This window comes from Macrobrachium rosenbergii, chromosome 56, assembly GCF_040412425.1.
Source record: "Macrobrachium rosenbergii isolate ZJJX-2024 chromosome 56, ASM4041242v1, whole genome shotgun sequence".
Taxonomy (NCBI): Eukaryota; Metazoa; Arthropoda; class Malacostraca; order Decapoda; family Palaemonidae; genus Macrobrachium; species Macrobrachium rosenbergii.
In genome coordinates this window covers 27,229,147-27,256,094 of record NC_089796.1, presented here as the reverse complement: position 1 = coordinate 27,256,094, position 26,948 = coordinate 27,229,147, and the positions used below count along the sequence as shown (strand labels likewise).

Below are 26,948 nucleotides of genomic sequence, written 5' to 3'. Positions count from 1 at the left end.
TTTTAGTTTTATGCAAGATAATTATTCACCAAATCCCATGCCTTTTCATCAGGGAAAGTGGTTGGGTTTGAGGACACAGCAGCTACCAAAAATGATATTTTAATGATAAAATAAAGTTTGTTCATACTTACCTGGCAGATATATATATAGCTGTATTCTCCAAGTCCGACAGAATTTCAAAACTCGCGGCACACGAGTGGCCGGGCAGGTGGTTAGTACCCATTCCCGCCGCTGGGAGGCGGGTATCAGGAACCATTCCCATTTTCTATTCAGATTTTCTAACGCCACTGACTCCTGAGGGGAGGAGGAGGGCAATATGAATATATATATCTGCCAGGTAGTATGAACAAACTTTATTTTATCATTAAAATATCATTTTGTTCATGAGACTTACCTGCCAGATATATATATAGCTGAATACCACCTTTGGAGGGGGTAGAGACAGCCAAGAATTAGGAAAAAACCAATTATTGGTAAAATTATTTTGGTTCCTTATCTGATAGCGTAGCTGACTGAGTGGTTACTGTCACTCTAGTCTGCTTCTGCTTTACTAGAGACCCCAGCGAGGTAGTGACCTATATAGCTGGCGACTTCTAGATGATCTGTCAACGGGGCGTGACCACAATGTGACTAGATCATAGACCATACAAAGAGGACAAAAGAGCATTACTAACCACCTAACCAACACCTACAGCATTAGTTTGCAAAGGATTGGGAAGACTGCCTCCAGTAGTCGACCCAACAACCATAAAACACAATTAAAAAAGGGATAGGATCAGAGTTACCCCTGTCCCCAAGGTTGCTGAAGCAGCAATGTATGGTCCCAGCGAAAAGCAATTTTCGCATGCTACCTAAACATCTTGCCAAGAGTGTGAGGCAAACACCGAATTGACTTCGCCAAAATGTGGCACTAAGAATGTCACTGAGTACCATATTTTTCTTGAACGCCATGGAGGTAGCAACTGCCCTCACCTCGTGAGCGTTAACTCTCAACAACTTGAAGCTGGAGTCGTCACAACTAGAGTGTGCGTCCTTAATGACGTCCCTAATGAAGAATGCCAGTGCATTCTTCGACATAGGTTTAACTGGTTGCCTCACTGAACACCATAAAATATCCAAGGGACTACGAGTGTCCTGTGTTCTTTTAAGGTAGTACTTGAGAGCTCTAACTGGACATAGAACTCCCTCAGGTTCCTGTCCAATAAGGTCTGCTAAACCTTTAATTTCAAAGTGTCTAGGCCAAGGGTTAGAAGACCTATCATTCTTAGCCAAGAACTTAGGGCTTAAAGAATAGACAGCATTGTGTTCCTTGAAGCCCACATGACGGCCTCGAACTTCGCTCACTCTCTTCGCCGCCAGAGCCGTGAGGAATGCCGTTTTCGAGTAACATCCTTAAGAGATGCAGAGTGGAGAGGCTCAAAAGGACTAAACATCAAAAACTTGAGCACTACGTCCAAGTTCCAAGCAGGGGGAATTAGCTGAGGAACCTTGGACGTCTTGAAAGAGCTCAAAGATCGTGGAGGTCCTTATTGTCAGACAAATCTAATCCTCTGTGTCTGAATACAATCGAAAGCATGCTCCGATAACACTTGATAGTCGGAACTGCTATATCGAGTTTTTCTCTTAAGTAAAGGAGAAAATCCGCAACCTGGATCACAGTGATAGAGGAAGAGGAAAAGCCCTTCTTTCTACACCAACCTTTGAAGGTTGCTCACTTCGCTAGATATATCCTTTAGATGAAGAACTTCTGGCTCTAGCGATGGCCCGTGCCACCTGGCCAGAAAAACCCCTTCGCTCTGACCAAGTTTCGATAGTCTGAAAGCAGTCAGGTTCAGAGCGGGGAGATTCAAAGATATCTCGCGAAGTGGGTTTGTATGAGCAGGTCTGCTCTCATAGGAAGGGTCCTCGGAACGTCTACCAACCAGAAGAGAAACTCCGAGAACCAGTGGTTCGAAGGCCAAAACGTGGGGATGAGAGTCATCCTCGTCCCTTGTGAGGCCGCGAACTTGTGTATGACTTCTCCCAGAATTTAGAACGGGGAAAGGCGTAAACATCTATTCCCGTCCAATCCCAGGGAAGAGCATCTATCGCAACTGCCCCCGGGTCGAGTACAGATGAGCTTTATAGAGGGAGCCTCGCTGTTCTTGAGGTCGTGAAAATATCCACAAGATGGCGACCCCAAAATTTCCAAAATCTTGGCAAACCTCCTGATGAAGGGTCCATTCCTTCGGCAGGAGTTGATGGCGCCAACAGAGCAGGTCTGCTCGAACATTTTCGACCCCTGCAACAAAACTTGTGAGAATCGAAATGTTGCGAGCATAGGCTCAAAGAATAATCTCTCTTGCAAGGCTGAACAGGAACAAGTAGTATTGTCCGAGTTTGCTAGAACTACACGATTGCAAACTTGGACCTCAAGAATTGGAGAGCTAAAAGATAGCCGCCAAATCTTTGAAGTTGATGTGCCAGGACACCTGTTCCTCTCTCCAGGTTCCTAACACTTCCTCTCCCTCTAGTGTTGCCCCCAACCTGTTGACGACCCGTCGGAAAAACAACACTAGGTTGGGGTTCAGAAGCTTGAGGGAGATCCCTTTCTGCAATTTCGTTGGATCGAGCCACCACTACAGATCCTCTTATATAAGGAAGAATTCTCAATTCCTCTTTCAAGTCTTCCTTGCTTTGCCAGTTCTCCAACAGAAAGAACTGAAGAGGCCTGAGATGCAGACTCCCAGAAAACAAACTTCTCCAGCGAGGAAATGGTCCCCAGCAGACTCATTCCTTCCTTCACCTAGCATGTTTCCTTTTCCAAGAAGGCCGAGACTTTTTCGTACATAGAAGTTGCCGTTCTTGCGACGGAGACGCTATAAAAGCCGCTGAATACATCTGAATTCCCAAACACAATGGACAGTGAGGGGATCAGCTGCGACTTTTCCACAGACCAGAAGTCCCAGGGACTTCACGAGTTGCAGAGTCAACTGAAGGTCCTCCAGATACCTTCGCCGACGACACTCGAATCAACCAGTCGTCCAAGTAGAGTGAGATCCTGACGTGCGACAGGTGCAACTGCATCGCAACGTTTTTCATGAGACGTGTAAACACCCTGGGAGCAAAATGTGACGCCAACAGCATCTGGTGTTCCCAGGCGGTCACCCATCCAAGTACTGACCAGACCCAACGTTGCTTAACTTCGCTGATCGGACGAGAAGGTGTTTTTCAACGCGCCGTCCAAAGCAGAGAGCCCTGAACTGGAACGTCCAAAGCAGAGATACCCTGAACTGGATGAATAGTCCCCATAAGACAACCTGAGATACCATCCAACCCGTGGATGAATTGGGGCGTGATCTAAGGGAGTATGGAGATGAAAGCCTACTGAGTTTTGGGACTTCTGTAGTAAAATCTACCCACTGCTCTGGAAGTGACATTCAAACAATTTTCTGTTTGAAGGAAAAACTCTCAAAAGTGGTGACAGGGAGGGAATCAAAAACAAAGGGACCAAACGTTGCTTCCCAAAATGGAAGCCTGGCTGCTAGGAGTCTGGAGATGAAGGGAGTCCCCTTTGTTTGACATTTAAAAAAAAATTTAGCTTTCTCAGCCTGGCTTCCATTTACTTTTTGTATCATTGAGATCGGTGCAATCATTATGAAGGAGATGCAGTTTGAATGTCGATAACTTTAGTTTTGAGAAAAACGATATTTTTGCTTCTCTGTGTATTTATTTGCTTGCTGTTACACAGTTTGATGTTTTTATGACATATTGAAAAGCCAAAAATAGACCTGCAAAGTAATATAACTTCGCTTAAATGAAGCTAAATGAAGCGAGTGTCAAAACACGGCTCAGGTTGGGCAGCGACCGCCATCTTACTTAGTCAAGCTCTGAGCTGCTACTGACTGACTGCCACTGACTGCCCTGCGGCATTCCTGTCTTTTCGCTGATGCGTGATATGTCCACAGGGTTGCCATAGATCGCCTTTAGATATTATTTCATAGCTAAAAGGAAATTACCACCGATATACTGACAATATCATTACATTATACGAAAAATGTAATTTTGACTATGATAGGTTACTGTTTTATTTTTAACTCCTAACTGTGGCGAACTTTTAAATAAAACTTTCTGAGAAGATAGTCAGGATATGTATGATGCCATATATAAAATATCCCAGAAAATTTGATTTCCGATTTTTTCATCAAACGCTCCCCTTAAGACAAAGACAACTGCGAGAGGTGGAGAGAGAGGGAGCCGAAGGTTGAAAAGTCTCAAAAACAGATCCTAAGAAAAAGCCAGAGTCTGATAATCAGAGGAAGAAGAAGACGAAAATGAAGTTTCTCTTCATACAAAGGCTGTGACGAAAGAGGATGTTCTTCCGCAGCTGGCGGGTCTTGAGTGAGTGGTGAAAGTAGTTCCGATTCGCCGATCGTTAGCGGGAACTCCCGCGAACGAAGAGTCGTCAACTAGACTACGAATAGTAAACATAAAAAATGTGGAACGCTTCACGATTAGCGTGTCATCCTTGCGCAGGGGCCATGCTAATCTTCTCTGTATCGTTCCAATTTTAGTATATGTACTGCCGAAGCAAGTACTGGCTAAATTAAGAAGGACATCAGATGTTGAAGCGGTAGTAGTGCGACATGATGAACAACTGGAGCGGCGTCAACTCAAGACTTGAAGCTATACGGGCAAGCGAGCGCGGGCGTCATGGCGTGACGCAGCGAGAGGCTCCGTGGCAAGTACTAGAAGAGAGTCACAGGGCGCGCGGGAAGGCGCGGCTAGCAAGGTGAGGCGCCGCGTGAAGCGTGAGAAGCGCACGAAGAGCAAGACGCGCTCCTGGCGCGAGACAAGAGAAAAGTCCAACACCTCAAATCGGGAAGACGAATAGGAAGCCACTAAACAGTCTCTCTAGACGACAGACGAGAAGCCCCAAAACATCTAGCAGACAAGGAAGACGAACCAGGAGACGAAGGTGAAAGTCTGTACCTCTTAACAGGCAGATTCGAATCTTGAAAGGTTCATGAGAGCATCCAGCTGTTGTTGCAAACCCAACAAAATCTTACGCGTTGGAGAAGCAACTCTCTCGGGAAAGGGCTGAACCTGAGAGAAGGAAAGGGGCGAGAGACGTAACTTCCTTCCACAGGGGAAGAAGCTCTAGCCCTTGCCTTAGCGCGCGACAGGGGGTCGAGTAGCGTCATCATTCCGAAAAACACTTTATTCTCTTCTGCAGAGGAATATCCACGCAACTTTCGGGAAGAGTACAAACGTCTAGAGGAAGAGGACGTGAAGCGCCCTCTCCTCTAAGCTTCTCTTAAGAGGGCGAGAGTCCAACCGAGAGCTCCAACCCCAAGGCGGGAGGACGTGTCGGAGGACGAGAAGCAATCCTTCAGGATGCGTGCCTGAGCACGATCCCTGGCAGCCTGGGTAGCGTCATCAGGACCTGCCGAAGGGACGCCAGATCGGTGGGAAGCCCCCGTAACCCTCATGCGGCTTTCGACATGCCCCCTCCCTGGTCCTGGGAGTTCGACAGAGGTCCAGGCCTAGAGGCATTATAGGGCCGATCTGACGCCCCCTCCACAACACTAGGGGCACTAGCACTAACACTGTGCGTTTGAATTGCATTCACTTTAGTTTCAAGAGCACGCATTGACTCCACACGAGAGCCAGGGAATTACCTTCTGCAGCAACAAACTACAGGGTTAGTACTAAAATTTACTACAGGGTTACTAGTAGGAGAAAACCCTGACTGTCCATCTAAGGATGCACTCTAGGAGGAAGATTTCCTCAGCCTATCACGCTCCAATTTAAGCATATAGGCTTCATATTCTTCCACTCACCCTCAGACAATCCCACACATTCATTACACCGATTATCATAGAGCATTGAACACCCTTACATATCATACATAAAGTGTGAGGAACTATCAAAGTCTTCGATAGCCTCACCTTACATTCACCCCAAGCTACAGACTCAATAGCTAGAGGTAAGACATCTTAATTATAAGAAAAGTCAAAAGCAAAATCAAAAACAGTCCACAAAGAGCGTATGCCAAGTCACAGATCCAGTCGAATACCAAAAAACAACCAAAATACTTAAGTGACAACAAATTTCCGAAATCCAAATGGCGGAGGAACTGACAACAGGTGTTGACAGTCCGGCGACAGAGAAAATCTGAATAGAAAATGGGAATGGTTCTGATACCGCCTCCCAGCGGCGGAATGGGTACTAACCACCTGCCCGGCCACTGCGTGTGCCGCAAATTTTGAAATTCTGTCGGACTTCGGAGAATACAGCTATATATATATCTGGCAGGTAAGTCTCATGAACAAAAAGGTTTTTCCTACTTCAAAACCTGTTTTTTGATAGTGTAGCCACTATTCGCCCTCAAAGGAGCTTGTTTTGGTCCAAGGTCAAGCCACAAGTTCTAAACCACATTCTCTGTTCCATATCCCCATATGGTTTGGCAACAAAGGACATGAAACTAAACACAAACCTTATGAATATTAGGATGCAATTCTACAGTGACTTACCTAAATATGCTGGGTTTGGTCACAGTTTTGTTGCACCTTTCCCTGCGATATCTTAGCATATCCACACATTAAGGAGACCCCTGGCTTTCCGCTTTAGCATCTATGGGGTCAGGACTAACCATACTGTCTCTGATGACCACCCTGTACACTCGGAGACTTCTTCAAAAGAAACATTTCTGAAGAAAGCCAACAATGTACATACTTTCCTAATGTCATGTGCCTTACGAAAGGAGTGTGGGTCTGCCTTTTTAATAAGGGCACTAAATTTATTCTCAGCCCATGTACAAAAAGTGGTTTGTTTGTGCTAGGGTGTACGAAAAACAGACCTTCTGGGATGTTTGCCATGGCCTCTAGGTAAACTTTAGGTGCTTGAACCAGGCGTAATGTTTAGTCTGATAAATAGAGCTGCCTTATCAGAATAGGAGGTTTCCTCTTTAAAAGGTTCTCATTCTTGGCCAAGAATGATGGGCCAGGGGACAAGCTGTTTGAGTGATGTAGCATCCTGTCTAAGAGAGTCCAGTTCACTAATACGAACTCCTGATGCAAAGCAGTCATGTAGATTGCCTTTTGCAGCATATGAGTTGTGGTTGTATTGGGCCCACTGAATTGAGAGGCTGACCGAAACCGAAGCATCTTATTCAGGGACCAGGTAATTAGAATCTATGCAGAAGCAGGTCTTTGTAATGCAAAAGACCAGAGAAGCAAGTTTCTATATTAGAATCAATACCAAATCCATAAGGCAAGGGTTCCATTAATGCTGCTTTGTATGCCACGACTGTAGTAACAGCAAGGCATTTGTCTTCAACAGAGATCTCGAGTGGGCTCTCAGCATGGATATAATCTAACCATACTTTCCATACGGACTGGTGTTGTCGAATATATGATGTCCGTAGTTTCTGCACTATAATATCCACATGTGAAGGTCTCAGCTCAGAAAGGAGGATGCATAGACGACTTTCCCTCTTACTGTCTGGGGTAGGACAGCAGATGATAATGGAATTGACTCTTTTGCCCGTTGTTGAATAGGAACCAATGCCTGTTTGATCAGTTTGGGGCTATTAAGTAAGAGGTTCCTTTGAAGGTTAGAAGCTTGTTCGAAACTTTCGAAATCTGGAAGTTGGTGTTTCTCGCTTGTGACAAACAGGTCCACTTCCGGATGTGGAAGCATGTTGGCAATTAATTGAATTGACTGTCTGTCTAACCTACACTCTGTCGAGGCTGTCATTTCCATTGATAGAGAGTCTGCTATTACACTGAAAGACCCTGTGAGGTGAACTGAGGGCAAGTGCCACTTCTTTGCTTGTGCCATCCCAAAGATGGATTGCATTACTGTATTGAGAGGAGGTGAATGTGAGCCTGGTAATTCTAAGCCGGCTGTCCACTGTGAGCTAGCCTCTGGCAATTGACGCTTTCCTATGTTTTTTTACCTGCTGAACAAGAATTTAAAATAATATTTTGTCAGTCAGCTATAACTAAAATGTAGTTGACCCTTGAAAACTGCACGTCTGTATCAGTGGGTCACACACAGTCAAGGGTAAATTACAGTTTAGCAGCAGCCAACCAGCAAAATATTATCTTAAACTCTTGTAAAGCAAGTAAAATAACATAGAAAAACGTCAATCGCCATAGTCTAACTCCAATGCACACTATTCGAAGCTTTCATAAACACGAAACAAAACATTACCATTTCTGCTTTCAACTTGGGTGGCCTCCACAGGTCGGCGTGACAGAACAGCCCTGCGCGCCTTATCTGCATTTTTAAAGATTTCTGGAAGCTTGTATGTTCTGGCAAGAGGTAATTACTTTAAATTCTTGTTCAGCAAGTAAAATAACTAAGGAAAATGTCAATTGCCAGTCTCTCGCAGTTCTCGCTATGCGCAGAAAACCAGCAGCTGCTGATTGGTCAACCGAAAGCTAGCGCATACGTGTTAAGGCTTAGAATCAGTAGTACTAGTAATGAATGTACAGTGCATTTGGAACAGCTTCCACTATCCATTTATTTGCCCTTCTTTTTACGCATGTTTTTCATGTTCCGAATGACATATATAACAGGAAGTACAACAATAAGGTACCCAAACCTTTTCCCGAGTTATTTACCCCAACAAAAACCTGAATTCCCAATGGGTCCCCCTTACTGTTAGCTATTCTTGAAAGGGTTTTACAGCTTAATTACAGCCGAGCGACAAAATATTACTTTAAATTCTTGTTCAGCAGGTAAAGTTCTATAGAAAAAAGTCAACTGCCATAGCCTAGCTCACCGCGGACAGCCGGCTTAGATCTACCGTGAGCCTGACTTATTGATGCAGGACATTGCAGTCATGTTGTCTAGGCCCACAACATGTGTACGTTTTGAAAGTTTCAGTTTTCTGCGAGACAAAAAGACAGCCATCAGCTCCAGGAAGTTATGACATTTCCTCAGAGCAGGAGACCACCTCCCTGCTGCCTGACGATCCTCCCATTGACCGCCCCAACAGGTCAAGAGGGCATCCGTGTGTATTATTATCACTCGTCCACACAGAGGAGTCAGGGTGACCTGTTTGCCAGAGACCCCTTTGAAGACCACGGCCAGATTATCTCCCCAACTTTTTTATTCCTTTGATGAGGCCGATCACAGATCTTTTTTTTTTGCATGCGATAGCCAAAATTTTTTGACATTTTTCAGTTGCAATCTGAGGACTGGATCTACCACAGATGCGAACTGTAACAGGACCATCATACGTTCCAACTACCATCTGGAAACACTGGGTTGTGCAAGAAACCTTTTCAGGTCCTTCCTTATTCTGTTTTGAGTATTGGTGGGAAGAGACAACTGGCTGTGAAGAGTATCTCAACAAATTCCCAACCACTGATAGTGTCTGCTGGGTGTAAGGTGGGATTTGTTCCAATTTTATTAGAAAGCTTTTTGCTCAGAGCCTGTCGACTACCACACTTAGGCTTCATAAGTACTCCTCTCTGGTGGCCCCCAGATTAACCAATCGTCTACGTAGAGTACCAGTTTAATTCCTTCTTTTCTGAGTTCCCAAACAACTACTGTTGTTAATTTTGTAAAGATTCTTGGGGAAATGTTTAACTCAAAGTGCATGACCTTGAAAGGAAAGGCAACAGGGATGTGTCAGTATGTGTCTTTCAAATCTAAAAAGCAGTCCAGGTCCCCTGCAACAGTAGTCATAAAGAAACTGTGATAAACAGTGTGTTTGTTCAATTTTGATAGGTCAAGGATCACCCACCATTTGGCAGAATACTTCTTGGGGCCACTGAAGAGATGTACTTGATGGTGAATATACGTATATTTCTCTATGGCTCCCTTTAAAAGAGCCTTCTGCACATAATCTTCAAATAGGGCTCTGGTTTTTTGGACAAACCTCTTTAAAGGGGAGGAAAGGTGAGACTGTTTCCACTCTAGCCCATTGAAGATAATACTGTGTTCCTGAGGGGAGGACTTCCATTGCGTGTGATGCTGTAGAAGCCGACCCTCAACCATAAAGTTCCCATTGGGCTCCACCTCTTCCTTTCCCTTTGATAGGCTTTCCAGGCATTGCATTTCCTTTTCTCCAGTTCCTTTTCCCCAGTAAGAGTATTTTTGGACACCTTGAAAGCGATGTTTTTGCTGCTGTTGTCCCTTCTGTTTTTGAGTGAATCCTTTAGGGGTGACTGGAGACTTCCATGAATCTGAGTCATAGCGAACCTTCTTCGGTTTGGGAAAAAAGGGAAATCTCGGGTTTTTTGTTTCCTGGATTCCCCTTTTCCAAGGAGAGCATATGTTGTACAATTCATTTGTTGGGTCCATTCATTGAGTTGAGCCACAAAAGGGTCCTTACAGAAAGGGTTAGAATATAATAAGGAGATTACTTTGGGAAGTGACGTATTGGAGCCCTCCAATCTTTCCATCCGAAACCTTTGTGCGACACTCTAGAAAATCATAGAGTGCTCCCCATAGGAAGATTCTGGAAGCCTTTTGATGGCAACTTCTAACAAGGTAGTAGAGGTTATAATACTAAGGAGGTGGATCCTGGCATGAAATTCAGCCAAGGCTGTCCCCTCTGAGATTTTTCTCACAGGGGTGCCAAACTGTTGAGCAGCTACATCCAGAGGGTGCTTTTTCCTTTCAAAAGGAAGGGCAAGCATTGGCCATTCCTTATTAGAATTATCAGAGACCAGAATGATAGAGGCAATTGGCTTTAGTTCTGCAACTGGCTCTCGTTTCCCAGTTAATACAAAATTCTGAAAATCTCCCTTCACATGATTAATCATTTCAAAGGTGAAGGGACAGAAGGCTGGGGCTACCCGGTGAGCAACTTGGCTCTTATCCAAGATAGCTGTAGAGCTCCATTTTCCATTAACCTGGTAAAGGGTTTCTTCTATAGCTTTCATTGCTACATTCGTAAGTAGGACAACCGTTTCTTTCAGCGGTTTCTCAGTGCCTACTGAAGGAGGGACAGGCATCATTCCATATTAGGAAACGCTGCTCTGTCTTGAAACTCTATGGGTTCAACTTCAATCATGGTTTTTCTTCCATTAATAAGGTACCAGTTGGAGTTCTGCATCTAATTCAGTGTCCAGAACTGATCCGATTTCCTTTTTGGAATCATGGATAATGTTCCTGATATACTGCCATTCTGTAGCAACGGCATCTTTGATACTGCCCATAATTTCCGTAAGGAATTCAGCAAATACAGCAAACGGTAATTCCCTTTTGGGGGAGCTTGCACAATCTGATTGTACCTCGGCAGCCATACTGCAACTGCCCAGCAACCAAGGAACAGAAATCCTGGGTGAATTACTATACCCATCAGAAGATACAGGCACTTCAGTCGGGATTAGGTGGATCCTACTAGTATCCCCTTCAGTGTCTGATAGCTGCATGGGAGATAGATTTCCTTTTGAGGTATCTCTTCTATGTGCAGCTGAAAGCTATCTCTGGTCTTTCTGTATTCAGCAGGGCAGTTTCAGTGGCAATATCCACTTCATGTTTGATAAAAGGGACATCTCTCCAAAGTAACGATTCCTCATCTCCATCAGAGGGGTTGACCTAGGAGGTGCTAGGAACTAATGCTTTCCGGCTTTGGCCCAAACATGAGATCCGCTCAGAAATGGAGGGAGATATACTCTGCCAGAGTTTTGTCTGAAATATGTACTATAGTCTTCTCCTTTTGACTTTTGTTCCCTTACTGAAACCTAGGACCCAACGAGACACTTGAAGCAAGCTGTTTCATTCTTAAAACTTGTTGCCAGGAGCATGTTATAAATTTCACAAATGTCTTGCGACCAACCATATTCCCCTTATTTCTACAAGGGCTATGTTCATCACAGGTGGTATGGGCCTTGCATGACTGCAGCCCAGTAGTGATATATGGACCATGTTTTTATTAGAAACTACTTCGTACTAACCATCTACAGCCACTATTGAAAATATACTCAGAATACTACAGACTAACTTGGTCACAAGTTTGTAGCTGTAGTACAATGTTTGACAATGGTTATCCAAAAGACCATAGTAAGTATTACCTTGTTCATAATTACTACAAAAAATTTTGTCTTAAATGTATTTCTCACAAATGTTAGAAGTGCTACTTGTTTGTAATAACTTTAGCAAAAAATTTGACTTAAAAGTCAATTCTTGAATGTTACGCCACTCATGCTAACTGTATGCTGTAAAACTAATTTGTTTATCTGGCCAAGCATACTGCTTTATCTAGCCCAGGTTACTACAAGTCACTTTTAAGGCTATAGACTACATAACAAAGTACAGTAGTAGTAGTAGTAGTAGTAGTAGTAGTAGTAGTAGTTGTAGTAGTAGTAAAATTAGTAGTAGTAGTAGAAGTCAATTACTAAATTATAAAATTATTATATGTTTTTGCCTTAAAAGCAACTCCTGAATGTTATGCCACTCAAGCTAACTGTATTCAATAAAACTCATTTGTTTATCCAGCCTAGGGTAATGCTTTATCTAGCCTAGGCTACTACAAATCACTTTTAAGGCTATAGGCTACATAAAGTAGTAGTAGTAATTTGTTATTATATTGTAAAAATCAGTTTTTAAAAGTAAATTGTATTTTTCCTAACCATACAAACTAACGGTCCTTTACATTAGGAATTGCTTACGGCGAAGCTGGACACGGCCGTTAAACTCTTGAGCAAGGTGGTTAGGCAGTAACTACCGCCAGGTAGGCAGGAATACCTGCCTGCCCGGATGCAAACACTCCAGTTTGCCTTTCGGCTAAGGTTCAGATTGAGGGGTGGCATGAGGCGGGCATAAAAATGTAATGTAAAGGACCTCAGGTTTGTATAGTTAGGAAAAATACAATTTAATTTTAAAAATTGTGATTTGTTCCGACATGATATACAAACCATCGGTCCTTTACATTAGGAAGACTCACTGGTTGGAGGGAGGAATCTGAGTGAGTCTCTTAAACTGACTGGAGTTCTGCACATCTGGGCTACTCCTCCCAGTTGAAAGAGCGAGGAGGAGTATCGTGCCTCTGGCATATTGATCGGAGTGTAGGAACTGCAAGATCAAATGTCAGATACTGGACCTTTTCGCATGAGTGAGGATACGTAACTCATACGAAACAGGCTGGGAAGAATCTAAGAGTCGGAGGCAGTAAGGAAAACCTGAGATAGGGTTTTCCTTATTGCCAGTCTCTTCTTCCTCCCCTTCCTAGAGGAAGGAGCGGAATTGCTTCTATGATTCTAGAAGAAAAATAGAACGGGTGCTCGATGTGTAGTCTTACCACATCAGACGCCAGATCCAGCAAGTGTCGGTTCGAGTCCTATTCTCACCCTGGAGGAGAAGTAGGAGGACGAGGAAGGAGGAGGACGAGAAGAGGCCAGTCACTCTCGGTACCCTTCTCACTTCCAACCAACACCTTAGGCGAGATGCTACTTGTCCTCTTGAAGGAGCTAGGTAAGAAAACACAACTTGTTGAGCAGCCACCACAGGACCAAGAAAAAAAGGTTTCAAGGGCCTGTGGGCAAGACCGAAGAACGAAGACAAGAGTGTGGTCTATGAGACCATATCTTGTTTCCAGACTGACAGAAACTTCCGGAATGCGAGGGATGGACCAAGCCATTGACTTAGTGAGCTGTCGGGTGGAGAGTACCAGTATTGTCGTCACCAGCTGCCAAGTACCTTCTTCGATCGCTTCACGAAGCCAGGAGATAGATGTGTCCTAGACACTTCTTCCTTGGGAGAGATAGTACAGTACTAGTGAAAACGTCAACGACATCCAGGTTAGGAATGTGGAGCCTTTTCGGAAAGTACCGCAGCTCCCTAATAGGACAAGGTAACAGCTGATCTAGATAATTGATACAAAGTCCAAGGAGGAATGGAACAAGAAGGACTCGAACCCAACAAAAGATGCCGATGGATTCAGAGTCCAATTATGACATCCAAGGAGTCGAGGTACTGATCCCCTTCACCTGTTCTTCCATCTTCTACGCCAAGGACAGAACAAGATGAGAGATGGTCCTAAGAGGGTACATCTGTCTGATGACTCACACAAGGGCGTGCAGAGCATGGGACAGTAACCCTAAACAAGAGTCACATGCCACCCAGGGAACAGTTCCCTGGGACAGCAAGACCGAAGAAGTTTCTCATGAGTAGCTAAATCTTGACTGAGGAGAAAAAGGCTACTTCAGATAGAAGACTAGGTCGCAAGGGCCTACGTTGTTCACAACTGAAACGGAAAGAAGCAACCCTCAGCAGAGAAGATGAGGAAGTCCAGACTTGAAGAGTCCAGACTTGAAGAGCAACTCTGACCCAAGAAGAAGTTCCGTCAACAACACCAACCAGCAAAGACGGATCCAGTCCCTGGAACAATGTTGCAGTGGACTTCAAGAGATATTCAGCTATATCCGTTGCCATTCAGCAAGAAAGCCTAAGCTTGCAAGGAAAGCTGGAAAGTCTCCCAGTCCTGAACACAGAGGGATGTACTGCCTGAAGAACTGCTTCTTGTGTAGCTGCTACAGGAGGCTGGGTCAAGGAGAACTCTTCTCGATGCCTTGGAAGTAGAGCTATCAGGTCAGATGAAAGGCGAAGTCTTCCAGCATTTGTCTGTAGCTCGCAATGCTTGTGAAACCCTAGCGAAACCGACAAATAAGGAGGGAAAAACGTAGATATCAGTTTCCCAACAGACAGCATGCCTCACCATAGCGGCCCATGGGTCTGGTACAAAGGAGCGAGAAAACTACTGACTTTGTTGTGCCAGGAGGGAAACAGAAAGACAGTAGGGATCTCTCATTCAAGCAGTCTCTTCGTGAATCTTTGTGAAGAAAAGAGTGAAGAGCACGTTCCATCCCAATCACTCAAACCCAAGGCCGAGGTCACCTACCAATACATTCCCACCCGGAATGTATCTGGCTAATTGAGCTACCGAGTGCGCTATAGAACACTCGAGTACCTGCAAATGTTGACACATGAAACAGGAGGAAAAAACAATTCCCTCTTGTTTGTTGACGTATGCCACTACTGTGGTTTTGTTGTTCAACAAAACCACTGAGTGTCACAAATCTCATCCTGAATTCTCTGAAGGCCAAAAGGCTGCCTTGAGTTCAGGATGTTGATGAGAAGGTACTAATCATCTCGGTCACACACCTTCAAGGCAAAGTCTTACCAGTGTGCACCTATTCTAACATTGGTGAATCTAGGAGTAGACACACGACGTGAGGAGAATATGCAAACACATTCGAAGGTTCCTTCTATCAAGCATTAGCCTAACTCTTTCCTCATACTTTGAAGAGGAAAGAAGGATGGAGGAATGGAAGCAGACCTCCTTCATTCTCCAACATGGGGAAGCGTCTGCAAGATGACAGGATACCAAGACGATTAGCTCTAGCCGGGCTGGCATTCCCGAATCGGGTGCACAGGAGAGGGAGCGGGACTGAAGTTTGACGAAAAGAATTGCCGAGACCCAAGGGAAATAGATACTTCTCCAGAAGGAATCCATTCCCAGGTCTTGGCAATGTCGCTGCCAGGTTCAGAGACTCGACAAGTATCATTTCATCCAGGTATCTGCAGTAGGAGAACTTCTGCCCAGTCCATACTTCTTTCTCTTCCCTTCTGCCCTCCTTCCTTATAGGAAAGAGGGTGGAAAGAAAAAGTGTTATGCTCACTTTACTAGAAGGGAAGCAGGGGGCTATGCATTTCCGCAATCTTCTTCCGAAGCCTGGGACTTCTTAGGAACTGAGGAGGGCTGGCTGGAACTTAAGGTCGAGCTGAGATGACTAAGACCCAAAGGTCTTGGCCATTGTCCAAAGGACAAGGCAGTGCCCTGGTACAAATCTTCATTACTGCGGTATCTGGCTAATCTCTGAAAGATAAAGGCAGAACCAAGTAAAGGTTCATTCCTAAGGGTCAAGCCAACTTGGGGCTTACGAAACCAGAGATCCAAATTAGGACAAAGTCCTTCTTGGAACCAGAATTGGCCACAGATTGCCGCCTGGTGTAGGAAGAACCTCCCCCGGACAGGACCAGTCTCTAGAAGGCAGGGTTCTCTCCAAGAATGGTCGTATCCGAGGAGAGAAAGCCTAAAAGTGAAGGATCGTGGATCCATCAAGAGACTGTCTGGAGGAAACCAGCAGGTGTCCTCCAAGATCACCGCCTCTCGTTGCGGAAGAGAATACCCTTCACGGCAAGGAGAAGCAGAGAGAACCCAGTCTGGATGAAGCAGAGTCAGAACAACCTGCAGTCAGCAAGACCCCTCCGAGGCAAGAAGAATTCATACTCTGTCAAGGCAGGGGAGGAGCTTGGTGTCTCGACCTGAATGAACTCCTTGTCCGAAGAAAAGTATTCATCTGGTCGAGAACACTCTCGCAAGCAAGCAGTGGCCCCCGAAACTCTCTGCCCCTTCAGGAACTGCAAGGGTTGCAAGTGATTAAGATTATTCATGGGGGAGCCACAGTCCTGTCCCGGGGATCCTAGCGCCGACAAATTGGCACTGAGTTCTCTGAGAAACGAGGGCAATCGCAACTTGAAGAGGAAGACCCTTGCTGCTTCCCAAACGTGAAACTCCTGTGCCTCTCTCTCCCTGGAGGGAGACCTTGACACATCCCAGGAAACCCTCCCCGGCTACCTGGTTGTACTAAAAGACAATCGACGGACCGACATCAAAAGCACACAAGGCAGCCAAACTCTGAAGAAAGACAAATTCATCAAAGCTCTCTCTGTTCGTCTTGTGCCTCTTGGAACAACCGAGAGGAAAAGAGAACAGGTCAGGAGAAAGAGTACCCCAATCTGTCCTGCCGGTAAGACCAGCAGGAGAGGCGGACCGTGAGCGATAATCAATCGTAGACTATTGCCACACGGGGGAAGAGCGCTTGTGCTGTAACTTTCCTGGGAAGAGCAGGAAGTTCACTCGAACAGTGCCAAGAACCCAATTTGGAAAAACTGAGTGGGGCCGAGCCAAGCGATCACGCCAACTCGATGCAGACTGGGTGGTAAGCAGGGAGGCAAGCAGGGCAGGGTGAGCCAAACCAGTCTCGTGAACGCGACCAGGGGCTGGGCGGAGCGAGCAAGCCAAGCCAAGCCGATCGAGCGAACACAATCACAACTGGATAGGGCAGAACTCGTCTGCTGCGAACTAGTGCTAATTTCCCGAACTCTAAACTTCTTCGAGAAGAAGGTTCAAAGGGGAATTCTGTGTCTGCTATCCTGCATGCTCGAACCCTAAGGTTCAAGACACGAGGATGAAACCTGGCCAAGCAACCAAAGCAGCTGGCAGGCAGTATCGAGACACCTGGGCGTCTCGGCACCGAGACACCCAGGTCTCAGCACTTTCTCTTGTCCTGTGCCTCTTGCTAGGAGAGCGCTCATGATTCATAGAATTCCAGTGCCCTATGAGACTCCCAAAAATTGGGAGCGGCTGCTTTCGGTTTCCCAAGAAATTGAAAAGAGCCAGGCACAGAACCAGTCTTAGATGCAGACTTCTAAGACTGGCAACGACGGCATGGCACTCTTGAGGCCGCACTCTCACGGTCCCCGAAATGCCAGACCCTGGAGAAAGCAAATCGGTTCCTGCTTGAGGCAGAAAGAGCCAACAAGAGAAATCTGCCTTCCAGAAGAGAGGCAGTCCCTTGGAAATCACGCAGGACTCCCGAAGGGAACCTCTTCTCTGCTTCTTCTGGTGTTCAAACTGATAGGATTGAGACACCAGGCTGGGAACCCGACTGAGCCCTGGTAAGCACTCGGGGAGTGCTTGAAGCGCTGGCAGGAAGAGCTGAGACATCTGGGTGCCTTGGCCCTTTCTCTAGCGCTGCTCCTGAACTGGGTCGGGGAAAGTACTCCCCAGACCAGATCGGGATACTTGATATTCCACAGAATCTCAAGCACTTGGAGCGGCTCGCAAACAAGCGCCCGAAGTAGCACCTGTCTTAGAGGCAGAACCTCCCGAAACACAAAACCCAGGTGTATGCAAATCGGTTCCCGAACCCAAAGGTCAGGAAAAGCCAACAGGAGAGCCACTGCTTCCTCAGAAGGAGGCAGTCTCTAGACATCCAAAGGACATCAAATGAGAAGAAGCAGCCTTCCTTTCCTTTGGCCGACAGAGATCTATCTGATTTCCCGGGATCCCCTCGAACCTAAGGAGAGGAAGGGAAGAGGTAGCAGAAGATGAAATCGAAGATAAGCTGAAGAACATGGCAGCTACCTCCACAGGGCGACTTCCTTCACCTTCACTCCGACATCTTCTACATGATGGTGGACACGAAACATCGTAACCTCCAGGGAAGCTAGGCAGGATCACATTGGAAGTGGCCCAGGACATGGCCACCAAGAGAAGCAGGAGGCATGATCAGGACAGCTGATGCAGGAGCTACGGAAGGAGTTTGGTAGGCAGGAGCTACGGCAATGGCCAGTAACGTCACATGAACGTCACCATCAGCGACAGGAACAATCAGGACAGCTGTAGCAGGAGACCATGAAGGGACACCCAGAAACTTGTTGTCAAGTCAACAGGAGTAATATCACAGGAAACACAGCAGGAGCAGACAGGCCACAGATACACCAGAGGCAATGCCACAGCATACATGAAGGCCAGCAATGACAGCGATAGATCTACATTGGCGGGAACAGAGTCAGAACAATCCCGATGTGGATCTACTGTACGCCATTCCAACCAGGTACTGTGGTCGATCCCGAAGCAAACACTGTATGAATGTCGGGACTCCTTCAGGCAAAGATATCCCAACTGAGATATCCAGCCAACTACTGCTATGCCTATGATGCTCAATGTCAACCTGAAAGAAAAAGCAAAGATGATTAGGAGAGGGAGACTCCTTTCGCTCCAAGAGGAACTGCCCTACGCAGCGAGAGGAGGCCCCTGAGAAGAGGTCACCCAACCACCCGCGCCCACCCCTACCTTGAGGTCTTCGCCCAATAAGCGAGTGAAGAGAGCAAAGGAGCCAAAGGAGAGATAAAAAAAGAACTTACAGATGAGAGAAGGAAGGAGGGGAGGCCTCCAAGGGTGCCATGGAAGTGAAACTTACCGACGACGCCTGCAACCTCACCCACCCCAACTCTCTATAGTGCATGCGGCAAAAACAACACTCAGCACAAGTAGAAAGGAAGTGGTCATGCCCTTGTACATGGAGGGCGGGAGCCTAAGAAGGGGAGTGAACTTGTTACGTCCCAATCAATGAAGGGGAGCGAAGATATTACGTCCCAATCTAATATATCCAAAAGTACAGGGGAACACCTTCATTATCTAAATAAAGGGCTACTGGAAGAGAAGCATTACCACTCAGTTACGCCCCTCTAAATATGCCCTTGGGAAAACGACCTATGCAAGGCTATCACAAATCGTGGGTTTGTATACTAATAAATATCAAACACATGTAACATATACACAAAAATACAGAAAGATCCCACCAGGATAATAAAGAGCTTAACGACAGTTAGGCTAGGAGATCAGAAAACATGTCTGCAATGCATGACGGCCAAAAGCAAACTGGAATGTTTACGTCCAGGCAGGTGGGTATTCCCGCCTACCTGACGGTAGTTACAGCCTAACCACCTTGTTCAAGAGTTTAATGGCCATGTCCAGCTTCGCCGTAAATAATTCCTAATGTAACGGACCTATGGTTTGTACATCGTGTTGGAACAAATAAGCATGTGAAATCTTCGTAAAATAAGTGTTCACGGCAATTTTGAATCCAATATGGCGTCCCCCAAAATGCTGATGCACCCTGAACAGCACTTGGACACTTCCTACCCAGCGCTCATTTAAGGGTGCACTGAACACTAACTGCATGTATATGTAATGTTTATTGACATTACTCAAGATTTTACTTATAATCGGCACAATAAAATAACAATTTTTAAAGTAAATTGTATTTTTCCTAACTACTGTATACAAACCCGAGGTCCTTTACATTAGGGATTACTTTCAGGCGTAGGCTGGAAATGGCCGTTGAACTTCAAACAAGGTGGTTAGGCAGTTAACTACTGTCCGGGAGGCGGGAGTACCGCCTGCCCGGATGTAAACATTCCAATTTGCCTTTCGGCCCAGGTATCAGATTGAGGGTGGCATGAGGTGGGCATAAAGTGTAAAGGACCTCAGGTTTGTATAGTTAGGAAAAATACAATTTACTTTAAAAATTATTTGTTCCGACACAATATACAAACCCTCGGTCCTTTACATTAGGAGACTCACTGATTGGAGAGAGGAATCTGAAAAAGTCTCTCTGAACTGACTGGAGTTCACCACCTTGTCTTCCCTTCCTGGTCGTGAGAGCGAGGAAGGGAAAAACTGCCTCTGACAAAAGATCGGGTTGTAAGAAACAAAGGATTAGTTGTCAGACTTCTGGGTCCCTTTGCATGAAAGAGGAAACGTCAGTTCATGCAAAGTAGGCTAGGAAGAATTTGACGTCGGATGACAATAAGGCAAATACAAGCATTGGGTTTGTCTCACAGTCATGGTCTCCTTCCTCCCCTTGCAAGAGGAAGGAGTGGGGTTGCTTCTATTAACCTGAACGGAAAAAAGAACGGGAGCTCCCGTTATGTGCTTACCTGCCTCAATCGCCCGGTCCAGCTTGTAACGGCGTGTACGCTCCCTGCCCGTGAGAAGAGAGCCAGGATGGGGAGAAAGAAGAGAGGCCAGTCACTCAACATTCAATCTCCCAATCACAACCGTACAACATGGGCGAGATGCAACCTGTCCCGTTAGAGGAGCTGGATAAGCTACACAACTTGTTGAGCAGCCACCACAGGACCCAAGGAAAAAGTGTCAAAGGACTTGTGTGCAACATCCCAGAGGTAGAAGGAGGTGAAGGTAGTCTGTTGGGACCACACACCCGCCTTCAGCACCTGTGATACTGACATATTCTTCCGGAATGCAAGGGACGGACCAATGCTGCGGACCTCGTGAACTCTCGGACGAAGCGTACCAGTGTCATCTTCTCCTGCAGCAGAGTACGCTCTCCTTATCATCTCACGAAGCCAGAAAGAGATGGTGTTCTTGGACACTTCTTTCTTGGTCGAGCCAGTGCTAACGAAGAGTCGTTGACACTCAGGCCGGAGGTGCCGAGTCCTCTTCAGATAGCGCCGCAGCACTCTAACAGGACACAGTAGCATCTCGTCTGGTTCATTACCTACAAAGTCCTCTAGGGAGGGGATCGTGAAGGACTCGAACCGTGCGTCAGGGACTGAAGGGTTCTGAGTCTTCGCTACGAAATCCGGGATGAAATCGAGCGTAACTGATCCCCCATCCCCTCGAGTGTTTAACATCAAAGGAAAGTCCGTGAAGCTCGCCAACTCTCTTCGCTGATGCCAGGGCAAGCAAGAAGACGGTCTTGAGGGTCAGATCCCTGTCTGACGACTCTCATAAAGGCTCGTACAGTGCACGAGTCAGGCTCCTTAAGACGAGAGTCACATCCCACGCAGGGGGCCTGAGATCCCTGGGTGGGCAAGACCATTCGAAGCTTCTCATGAGTAGAGAAATCTCAAAGGAGGAGGAGATGTCTACTCCTTTCAGCCATAAGACTAGGCCAAGTGCGGCGCGGTAGCCTTTTACAGCTGAAACGGAGACAAGCTTCTCTCGGCGAAGGAAGACGAGGAAGTCCGCGACCTGCTGAACAGTAGCTCCTACCGGAGAGATACCCCTTCAACGACACCAACCACAGAAGACGGACCACTTTCCCTGGTATACCGCTGCGGAGGATCTTCTGAGGTATCCTGCCATCTCTGTTGCTGCACAGCGCGAAAAGCCTCTCGCTGGCAAGAGATGGTGGATAACCTCCAGCCGTGAAGACACAGGGAATGCACTGCCAGGTGGAATTGCTCTGCGTGAGATTGACGCAGAAGGTTGGGCCAGGGGGGGATCTCTCTCGGTGCCTCGGAGAGGAGAGCTAGCAGGTCCAGGTACCAAACGGCCTGGGGCCATTTGGGTGCCACCAGAGCCATTCTGAGATTCGGGATCATCATGACCACCCGCGAATCAGACAGAATGGGGAAAGGCGTACGCGTCGAGATTGTCCCACGGGTGTTGGAACGCGTCCTCCGCAGCGGCCCATGGGTCTGGCACGACAGAACAGAAGACCTGGAGCTTTCTGTTGTGCCGGGTGGCGAACAGATTGATTGCTGGACACCCCCACAGGTCGAACAGCCTTTCCGCTACTTCCTGATGGAGGGACCATTCGGTCCCTACCACCTGGCTCTGGCGGCTGAGCTTGTCTGCCACGACATTCCTCTTGCCTGGAATGTACCTGGCTGACAGCTCTACCGAGTGAGCCATGGCCCACTCGTGCACCTGCATCGTCAACTGATGAAGCTGGTGGGACACCAGTCCCCCCTGCTTGTTGACGTATGCCACTACCGTGGTATTGTCGCTCATCAGCACCATGGAGTATCCCATCACTCGATCCCGAACTCCTGGAGGGCCAGGAAGGCCGCCTTGAGTTCCAGGATGTTGATGTGAAGGTGCTTGTCGTCTCGGTGCCACATTCCCGAAGTCAGCAACTCCTCCGAGAGTGAGGAGGAGCGTCCGAGAACAGAAGCATGCAGGGGGGAGTATGCATACTCCTATCAAGAGGTTCCTGTCGTCCAACCACCAGTGAATGTCCTTTCTCACCTCCTCGGAAAGAGGAATGAGGAAGGACTGGGGGTCTTGGGACTGGGACCAGACTCCTTTAGTCTCCACTGGAGAGACCGCAGGTGAAGACGCCCGTGAGGTACTAGTTTCTCCAAAGACGACAGGTGACTGATGACAACTTGCCATTACCGAGCTGGTTGCTCCTGCCGTGACAAGAACAGCTGTGCTGCCTGCCTGAACTTGCTGATACGAGAGTCCGAGGGAAAGACTTTCGCTGCCACCGCGTCTATCAGCATGCCCAGGTACTTTGTCCTCTGCTTGGGGATGAGATCTGACTTCTCCAGATTTACCATGATCCCTAGATCCCGGCAAAACTCGAGGAGACCATCCCTGTCCTGTAGCAACTGCGAGCGAGAGCTTGCCAGGACTAGCCAGTCGTCGAGATACCTCAGAAGACGTATCCCGTGCGAGTGGGCCCAAGCTGACATGAGAGAGAATACTCTCGTGAACACCTGGGGAGCGGTTGAGAGCCCGAAGCAAAGTGCCCTGAATTGGAAGACCAACTCCCCGAGGACAAAGCGGAGGTACTTGCGAGAGGACGGATGGATGGGTATCTGGAAATACGCATCCTTCAAGTCCACCGTAAGCATGAAGTCGTTCTCCCTGATGGAGGCCAGCACAGTTTGCGCTGTTTCCATCGTGAACCAAGTCTGGCGAACGAAACAGTTCAAGGGAGAGAGGTCTATGACCGGTCTCCATCCCCCTGAGGCATTCTCTACGAGAAAGACGCGGCTGTAAAAGCCTGGAGAATGGTCCGACACGACTTCTACAGCACCCTTGCTCAGCATGGCTTGCACTTCTTGCTGTAGTGCGATGTCCTTCGACGAACCTGAAAGATATGTTTGGAGATGGACCGGAGAGTAGGTGAGGGGAGGCCGAGACTCAAAGGGTAGTAGATATCCCTCCCGAAGGACATCCACTATCCAGGTCTCGGCTCCGTGTCGCTGCCATGTTGCCCAATGGCTCGACAGGCAACCCCCCCACCTTCGGCAGCTTTTGGGGGGGAACGCCGCCCCTAGCGTTTCCCCTTCTTCTTACCCTTGCCCCCTTTACCGGCTTGGAAAGTGGGCTGAAAAGGGCGGGAGGGACCCCCCTTCTCGGGGCAGAAGAAGGCTGGGTGTTTCCTCGGGACCCCTTCAAGACTGGGACTTCTTAGGGGCCGAGGAAGAGTGCCAGCCTGGCCCGAAGACCTGGCTGCAGTGGGGTGCGAAGACCCGGAGGTCTTGGCCACTGCCTGATGAACAAGCCGGTCGCTGTCATCGGCACGGCGCTTGTCCACCGCGGCATCCACCAACTCTCTAGGGAAGAGAGAGGAGGAACCCAGCAACGGTCCATTCCAAAGGGCTATAGCTAACTCGGGACCTACAGACCTGGCAAAGCGAGAGAGAACGGCATCCATCCGCTTTAGAACAAGGTTCGCCCACAGGTTTGCAGTCTGGTGGGCGAGGTAGGAAATAGCCCTACCTCCAGACTGGCACAGTCTCCCATAGGCGGGGTCCTCCCCAGGTACAATAGCGCCTGAGGAAGCAGGTACCTTCGATATTGTGAATGACCACAGATCGAGCCAGGAGACTGCTTGGAAGGCCGCCATGGTGGTGGCTTCCAGGGTTGCAGCTTCTTGCTGAGAGAGGGATATGCTCTCTGCAGTCAATTGCTGCAACAACAGACCCAGATCGAAACGAGTCAGGTCCGGGTCAACCTGTTTGGTCAGCAGCGCCCCTTCCACTGGAGCATAGAAACGCTTCTGACGAGGCAGAGGGGAGGAAGAAGCTTGTCGAGCGGCTCGATCGAAGGGAACTGTCTTGCCCAGACACAAGACTGTTCACCTGGTCGAGTACCCCTGGCAAGCGTGGACCACGGCAGCCCCACTGAAGCCTTGGGTTCCTTCTTGGGTCCCCAGAAGGATTCGAGGCGTGACGGACAATCCACAGACGAGAGGCCGTGGTCCCTTCCCGAGGTCATTGTGCTGACGAATCAGCGCGATAACCTCTGCAAAAGTTCTCTGTATTTCGGGGTGTCCGCATCCTGGGGCAGAGGACCCTCAAGTCCCCTCCAGAGTGCGGTCCTCCCGAACTACTCTCCCCTGCAGGAGGGAGAACCTCGGCAGACCCCGTGGATCTTCCTGAACTACACGGGTGTAGGACCTGGTCGAGCCAAGGACCAAGCCAGGTGCGTGCCCCAAGCAGTAGAACTCTGAGGAGAACACTCCCCAGAGCTCCTCCTCTCCGACTCGCGCCCCCTGGAAGGAACCGAAGGGGCAGAGGGGACAGGCAAGGAAGATCGGGTGCTCCCACAGCTTTACTAGCAGAACCAGCAAAGGCAGTGGGCCGAGAGCGGTCACCAACCCGCGGTGATGACGAGCCCCCGGGTCGAGGAGACTGCTTCAGCCCAGGTGAAGCGATCTCCCGAGGAGAGTGGAGCAGCTCGCAAGAGCGCGCACTCGCCTTTCCCGAGCCAGGCTGGCTGCGCAGACGTGGCCGGGGGCCGGGAGGAGTCGAACGCACGGCTGACTGGCATGAGCTTGCACTGTCCTCTGGACGCGCCCCAGTCTTCTTCGAGGCAGGGCCTCTCGGGAAGACTGAGCAGGGGACTTCTTCCCTGTTTCTCCATGCACTCGGCCCCGGGGCTGAAGCATTATCCCGAACCTGACTTGGCACCTGGGAGGAGTGCCAGCAGGAAGAGGAGGGGCACCTGCATGCCCCGGCTCTTTCTCTCGTACCACGCCCTGGTCTGTGCGGCGAGAAGTTTCTCCCAGTATCAGACTGGGGTACCCGGGTCTCCTTGGGGACCTGGGTACTGAGCAACTCGTGAACGAGTGTCCGACGCGGACTCCCTGGCCTTAGATGCAGGAAGTTTCTTAGGCACAGCGGGGGGAGTGCCAAACTTGGTCTGCACGCCCTTGGCTCCCGGCGCCCCTGGCCCGGAGGCTGGGGCAGCGGTTCCCTGATCCGAGGATCGGGAAGAGCCGACGAGAGATCCCACTGCCTTCCCTGTGGAAGGAGGCAGACCCTTAGAAGTCTTGGTGCGAGATTTCTTGGGGGGGGGGGAGAGGCAGACTTCTTCCTCGGCTGCGAAGCCTCGGAAGGAGAAGCGGAAGAAGCAGCAGACGAAGACGACAACGATGACGAAGATGAAGATGAAGACGACGATACCTTCCTAGACCTCTTCTTCTTCTTCTTCACCATCTGCTTCAGGAACGCCATCAAGTCCCCAAGCCAGGAGAGCGAGGCCGCAGACTCAGGAACAGCAGGAGGGGCTGCAGCAGAAGACACATCCCGGGCAACGACGGCAGAGCTCGGGCCAGCATTTGCCTGGGTAGAGAGAGCTGCGCGTTGGCCAGGAACAAAAGTGGGCGGGGCTGGCAATGCAGGCGCCACCCCTCCCGCGTGAAGATTCAAGTCGGGCCGTGCCAGGGTCGATGGAATGGGGATGGAAGCAGACGAAGGGCCGGGCTGGAAGGTCAGACGAGGAACAGCATTCAAGACAGGCCAGGGTCAGCAACAGGGGCAGCGACAGTCACATAAGGATAAGATGACATCATCATGTAGGCGGGGCCAGCACGCGTGAATGGAGCCAGGAAGCCAGGAGGCAACGGAACAGCGTGCTGCACCGCAGGTAACGCCGACACTTGGGTGTCCAGATGCGATGCAACTGACACCGGCATCTGGGCAAACCTCGAATAGGTGACGGATGTAGTGGTGACTGTCGTTGCCAAGTGGGTCATGACTGGAGCGGGGGGCAGGGGAGCCAATCCCTCCAGTGACGAGCCAGGTAGGCCCAGGTGTAGCCAGGATGAGCTTGGAATCTGTGTCTGGCTATCCAGTCCGGAACCTGAAGCAAAAGTCGGGTCAATACAAGAAGCCTCTACTCGCTCCGGAGGAAAAAACTCCCTTCCGGAACGGGAAGAGACCTCAGAGAGGATGTCGCAGTCTAACTCTCCCCCGCGCCCTTCCACAAACGACGAAACGTTAGAGGAAGGGGAGGGGGAGTCGTCACCCGAGGGAGAGGGAGCAAGCAGGGGAAGTTCGCCGGGAGGGAGAAACGAGCCCGACACATTCGCCACCAATGGAGTCGTCGGGGGCGTATTTCCCTCAGACGACTCCTTGGTAGGCTTATGACGGTAACGTCTCCTCCCCCATCGAACTTGCCCCATTGCTCGGAGGACCACAAACAACACTCACTACAGGGATCGTCGCGTGAACACACACGTCCCCTGCAAGATGTACAGAGGGCGTGTGGGTCCACGTCGACTCAAGATCTAAATGAATTACATTTCTTACCCCCTACCCCGGGACACACACGCTGGGGATAGGAGGGTTTAGCTGATTTCTCCATGATAATGAAAAAAACA

The 26,948-nt window shown here is 48.5% G+C and overlaps 1 protein-coding gene and 1 non-coding gene across 2 annotated transcripts in view; both read right to left on the bottom strand.

Annotated features, from left to right (window-relative positions):
• The window catches only part of LOC136836131 (hydroxysteroid dehydrogenase-like protein 2), a 68,674-nt gene that overhangs the window by 32,175 nt on the left and 9,551 nt on the right, over positions 1–26,948 (bottom strand). The window lies entirely within an intron of this gene.
• On the bottom strand, positions 4,472–4,577 carry LOC136836787 (U6 spliceosomal RNA). The gene has a single exon (XR_010852486.1). It is a non-coding gene; the product is annotated as a U6 spliceosomal RNA (small nuclear RNA).